This window comes from Jaculus jaculus, chromosome 2 (assembly GCF_020740685.1).
Source record: "Jaculus jaculus isolate mJacJac1 chromosome 2, mJacJac1.mat.Y.cur, whole genome shotgun sequence".
In the NCBI taxonomy this organism is placed as follows: domain Eukaryota; kingdom Metazoa; phylum Chordata; class Mammalia; order Rodentia; family Dipodidae; genus Jaculus; species Jaculus jaculus.
Genome location: NC_059103.1, coordinates 124,039,654 through 124,045,831, shown reverse-complemented (window position 1 = coordinate 124,045,831; position 6,178 = coordinate 124,039,654).

Here is a 6,178-nt window from a genome sequence, read left to right as displayed (position 1 = left end):
CCACAGCCACCTGGCTGAAGGCAGTGTCACTGGGTGGATCTTAAGGTGTGGTGGGGGGTTGAGATTTCAATCTAAAGATATGTAAAGTGTGCCTATCTGGAGTTCCTGAAGTGTGCTGTGCTGTGTGGCTTTTAGGCTTGTGCTTCTTTCTGGTTTGGTCCAGTAAAAGCAGGCCAGCTTCTTCTGCCATAATGGAACTTGCCCTGGTTCTATAAGCTTCAATAAATCCCTTCCTCCATAACTGTGCCTGGTCTGGAAGTTCATCTCAGCAAACCTGAAGCTGTCTGCTACAGGACGGAAAGATTGTTAGAGCCACAAGTTGGGACACTTTGCACAGAGACATTGCCTCTCCTCCCTTCCCCATAGTACATGACCCACAATCCCCATGGGGTTGACCTGCATCCTCAACAAGGAAGGCTTCTTCAGAAAAGGGGCTGGGAGGAGAGAAAGGATGGTACCAACATGTGTTGTTTACATACAAAATATGTCCATATCTAATTTAAAAGTTGCTTAAATAAAAAAAAGAGAGAAAGAAAAAAGAAAACTAACTACTGGACTGGATAGAGGGCTTAGCAGTTAAGGCATTTGCCTACAAAGCCTAAGGACCCAGATTCGATTTCCCAGATTCCACATACACAAGGGGGCTCATGTGTGGAGTTCATCTGCAGTGGCTGGAGGCCCTGGTGTGCTCATTCTCTTTCTCTCTACATTTGCCTCTGTCTCTAAAATAAATAAAGAAAAAAATCAAAAGGAAAAGAAGTCACTGGCTCATAACTCAGTATCTAAATCTAATAAGTTATGTTACAAGAAGAGCCTGGTTCTAATCTAGCAAGAGAGACAAACAAGAAGGAGATTCGTGCAATGTTAAACAATTACGAAGTTGGTGATAAAGTCAATGGAAATGCATAGTGGGGGCTGGGCACCTGTGACTGACTCCTTAGGACCAGTTTTCTAAGATTTTAGAAAGGCAGGCAGACATGGTGGGTGCATGCCTGTAATCCTGGCATTCAGGAGATGGAAGTAGGAGAATAAGTGTTTGAGTCCATCCTTGGCTACACAGAAAACTCTAGGCCAGCCTATGCACAGGAAGGGGGTATACTGAGCCTGACTTTGGAGAAAAGATGTCCATAGTTGTAGAAAGATAACAACAGGCAGACATGACCAAGAAGGAAGAAATCACCTAACACTGTCTAGCTGATGGACTTTTCTAAAATGACTCTTCAGCTTCTCTCCTGTATTTGGCATGTTCTAGGTAAAGAACGGTCTCTTGGGCCAGGCGTGGTGGCACACGCCTTTAATCCCAGCACTTGGGAGGCAGAGGTAGGAGGATCACCGTGAGTTCGAGGCCACCCTGAGAATACATAGTGAATTCCAGGTCAGCCTGGGCTAGAGTGAGACCCTACCTCAAAAAAAAACAAAAAAAAAAAAAAGAATGGTCTCTTACTCAGTAGGGCCACAGCACTCTAGCCTTGTGGCCATCAGTCTCATATGATTTTCTCAATCATTTCAGCAAGATGGCCAGAACATTTGCACACCTGCTCAAATTTGAAATGACAATTCCTATTCCACACCAGAACTCAGCACATTTCTGCCAATTTCTCCTGTAGTGAAAAATGCTGGTTGCTGGTCCAATGCATTTCATACAGGTTTTCTTTCTGCTAACCAGAGCAACTAGAAAGTACACAGCCCCCAACTTGTCCTATCCTCCTATCTGTAATAAATTCCCTTCCTTAAAATGAGAAGCAAAACAAACCAACACAGCGGGTTTTGGTGGCAGTGGTGCTGGTAAAGTAGTGATAGTAGTTTTGGTTTTGTTATTGCTGAAGCAGTGTCTCACTCGCATCTTGTGATTACAAATGTGTGCCATTCTATCTGGTGGGGTTAGAGGAGTTAAACAGTACATGAACTAACTGCAGTTGCTCCCCTAACAGAAGCACCCAGAGGTAGGGCTCATGTCCTGCTTGAGAGATTCAGATTCTGTTCCTGCCCTCCCTCTCACCATGCTTCCTGGGTGACATTCAGGGTCTGCTCTAGTAAACAAACTGGCTTCGTCACAGCCTGTCACCCCACTGTGCACAAGACAATCTCTTCCAGTCACACCCTATCTCTGGACCTTCAACTTGATAATAGCTTGAGACCTTCAGGGCTCTCTGAGAAGAGTTACCTCCACCTACCTGGCTGAAGAGTAACAGACAGTAGCTTCCTCCACTGGAACTGCTAAGCATGGAAAAGGAAAACAGAGGTTGGGGTGATATTGCAAGTGCCACTACCACATCCCATCTGCAGGGATAAAGGGAGCTCAGTCCCCCATCCTCAAAGTACAATACAGTGCTCGTCATGTGAGTGTCCAACTCGTTCACTTTGAAATTTATGTAGCTAGAATCTACATAGCTGTACCTTTGATAATAAACATGCTTCCTAAAATCTGATTTCGAAAATTCTCCACAAAGCCAGCACCCACAACACTGACCCCAAGGGAAGGCCCCAAGAGCTTTTTAAAGCAAAAATGAGTCTTGTTTTCAAAATTTCCATGTTCATGCAAAACCTCAAATAGCATGAAAAAATGCAGCCCCATGTGAACTGTATGTTTGACACAGAGAATGGAACTTATTATTATTTTAGGACTAGAGATGCATCTCCAGGGTGTAGAACATAGTGAAAAATGCTGGGTTCACCTACTACAAGCTGCCTGTTGATTTCTCTTCTTTCATATCTTTCCCATCTGACCCTGACACAGACACACTTAGTTAAATTTTGCCAAATACAAAGTATACACATACTGAGCGTGTGCAGGGTCCTGGGTCTGATTCCAGAAATAGAGAACCCTAACCTTAGGAAAGAGGAAGGAAGGAAGGAAGGAAGGAAGGAAGGAAGGAAGGGAGGGAGGGAGGGAGGGAGGGAGGGAGGGAGGGAGGGAGGGAAGGAAGGAGAGAACAGAGGAGAAAGGGAAAAAAGAAGAGGGAGGAAGGGGAAGGAGAATGGGAGGAAGGGAGAAGAAAGGAAGGGAAGAAGGAAGGGAGGGAAGGAAAGAGAAAAGGGAAGAAGGGAAAGAATGGGAGATAGATCCATTATTTTAATGTCATTTCCAAGCACTAATCAGCTTTAACTTTTGAGAAAAAGCATCCTTGAAGACCAGTGTTTCCAACTAATAACATTCTGGGGCTTTGGTTTGATTGATTGGTGATTTTTGGTTTCCTTTTCTTGTTGCTTGTTCTGGGTTTATACTTTCTTGTTTTTGTGTTGCTTTATTATTTGTTTTTGAGACAGAGCTCTGCTATGTAACCCAGGCTGGTCTTCAATTTTCAATCCTTCTTCCTCAGCCTCTGGAGTGTTGGGCTTACTAGTATGTGCCACCCTGCCTGGCTCCAGTAAGTAACAGCACAACAAGCTTCTAGGAGGGTGTTGCCAGAACTTTCTAGGAAATGACCTCAGCCGGAGAAGGGAGGTGATGCTCTGCTTCACAGTTCTGTACTGTTGTTACTCACTTTTTCCTGTGTCCCCACCTGGGCCACAAACTTCCTGAGAAGAAGCCTCAATTCAGACTCCCTCTACTTCTCACCCAGCAGTAGTCAGTCGTGTCACTGCGTTCATCCTAAGTGCTGTGCTAAGCTCTCCTGTGATTTGTTTCAAACTGGGCAGGCAGGCAAGGGAGGAAGTCCCATCCTGTCTGGAAGCATCTTCCCCTTCTTCTGCTCCTGCCCTCTTGTTTGTGAGTCAGGGTTGGCCAGCCAATAAGAAAAGCAACAAGATTTTCCCTAGGACTTATTTCCTGGATTCATCTTCTGGGCCACTGTCTGCAGTCATTGTCTTCCCCAAGGCTGTAGCGCCAGGCTATCGGAAATCTTAGGTCACTGGGTTCCAATCACTACCCCTCCATCTTAGCAGCCAGGCTCATGTTAGGTGTCTGGAGAGAAACTGCTGCCCTGAGGAATTTCCAATGTGGCTGGATTCACCTATTATAGGTTGCTTGTTGATTTTTCTTCTGTTATGTCTTTCCTGTAGAATCCTAACACAATATTTAATTTTGCAAAATAGAAACTGTACATATTTTTTTCACTTTTATAGGGATGTCAATAGTTGAAGAGTCTAGAATTAATAATTTCAAATGCAGATGATAATAAATGGTAGAAAATATTTAAAACTAGCCCAAAAGAGATCTATTTGGAAATATATTTTCCTCCTCCATTTGTCTATTTTTCTTTTATGGTGATTAATTTTTCATTTTTTAAAGCAATCCATATTTAATTAAGAAGTATCATGTGTAAATAGAAAATGTCAAGAGATTGATTTTTTTCACATATTGAAGCTAACTAATGTAGAAATCCATATTGGTCAAAGTACTGAAAATAAGTGACTAATGAATGCTTGGCCTACTCAGGAAATACATATTCTCCCCTCCGAGACTCAGGGAACTTCACAAAAGATGGGTCAGAAAGAATGTAAGGGCTGGATGGGAGGAGTGCAGGATTTTAGCCTTTACAGTCGTGAATTCACAGCAGCTGCTGTTACCTGCCCAAGACCTGTACTACCGGAGCCCATCAACATTCTGGGAGGGGCCTCTCCGGCCACTGCCCTCCCTCAGGAGTTAATGAGTTAATGGTTGCTGGGGGAGTGGGAATCATTTTCTTCCCTGGAGTGGCCACCATAGTGGTAGGAAGAAATGGCACTGAGAATAATGGTAAGTATACAGAGTGCATATGAGTAAAATGCAATGTGTGTATGTTTCTGTGTGTAAATGTCAAAATTTAAAAAAAAAAAAAACAAGGGGGAAAAAGACACAATCATGTTAGGAAGTACAAAAACATTTCCTGTATTCTGACAGGGTAAATGGGCAACAGAACTCAAAGGACAGAACAGAGGAGTTAAGGCTAGCCTTGACACCGCCTGGCCACCAGCTGTCCCCAGGGAGCTCTAGGGACTTGTAGGTCCTGAAGTGGCGCGGGTCTGCTGCTGACCGCCTGACAACATCTGGCAGCCCTGGCGGCTTGCAAGCCCACCGCACCGCAGTATGCATCCTGGGCGCTGGGGGGCGGCAAGAGGTCAGGAACTGCGTAGCCCGCCACAGGTTCCATACCATAAGGCTGAGCGGCAGGAAAGGCCAGGTCTGGTTCCTTGCGGTTCCAGCAGACGAGTCCGGCGGTCTTGTCTGAAGAAGCTACTTGACCCGCAAGGGCAAGTTCAAGTCCTTTGGTGGTTGCGGTGGTGGTGGGAGCACAGACCAAGGCTGTGGGAAGGGCAGGCTCAAGCCATGCAGGGCCACAAGACCTGGGCAGCGCTGGTATTACCGCCCTACAAATGCCAACAAGGCACCTTGGCTGCAAACAAGGAGTTAAGCGAATGAAGTAGGGAAACATTCCTCCTCAAGCAACACCCAAGAGATCGGTTGCAAAAGCAGCTTGTGGCACAAGTTTGCAATTAAAGGTCTCATAATCTCCAGCTCTTTTCGAATGAAATGTGCTCCCTTCCCCCCCTGCTCCCGCCCCCAGTCCTCTAATTTAAGTACTGGCACAGCCGGCTCTTATAAGCAAAATTCAGATTTTGCATATCTATTAGGAAGTCTTAGGGCTCTCACTGTAGAAGACTAAGCCGTAGACAAATTTACATCCTCCTAGGGATGGGATCACACGCCAATCACGCGGGAATACTAGAACTCCAGGTGTGTGTGTGTGTGTGTGTGTGTGTGTGTGTAAATGATTGGAAAAGCAAGTTTCAGAGCAGGAAGAAAATTCATGTGACTGCTGACTCCTCCAAGTCTACATAGACCGTGGGTGCAGAGGAAATGTGTGCCGGTGGACACAAGGCCAACAGGTATAATGAACAGGAAGTTACCTCGGAGGCAGAAATGAATTTTTTCATGCGTTGTCTAAATTTTGGGGGCGGGGAGTTTGTGCAAAAGAACAGTGATTTTACGTTGGTTTAATAAAATTAAACCTGGCCATTTCATCCCCTCTCTTTATAAACAACCACAACAAAAACAATTCTACCTCTTAACGTTAATGATTGGGGGGAGGGGCAAATCGAGGCCAACCTCTCTCAAGTTTTCTAATACAAAGTTAAGGGACAACTCCCCAAAGCTCAAGACTGCTAGTGTGACATTCTAACTCTAACACCATTTATGAATGACAGTTTCATGCAGTAAATCTGTCCCCATGACCCATCTCTAGATTTCTCTCACCTG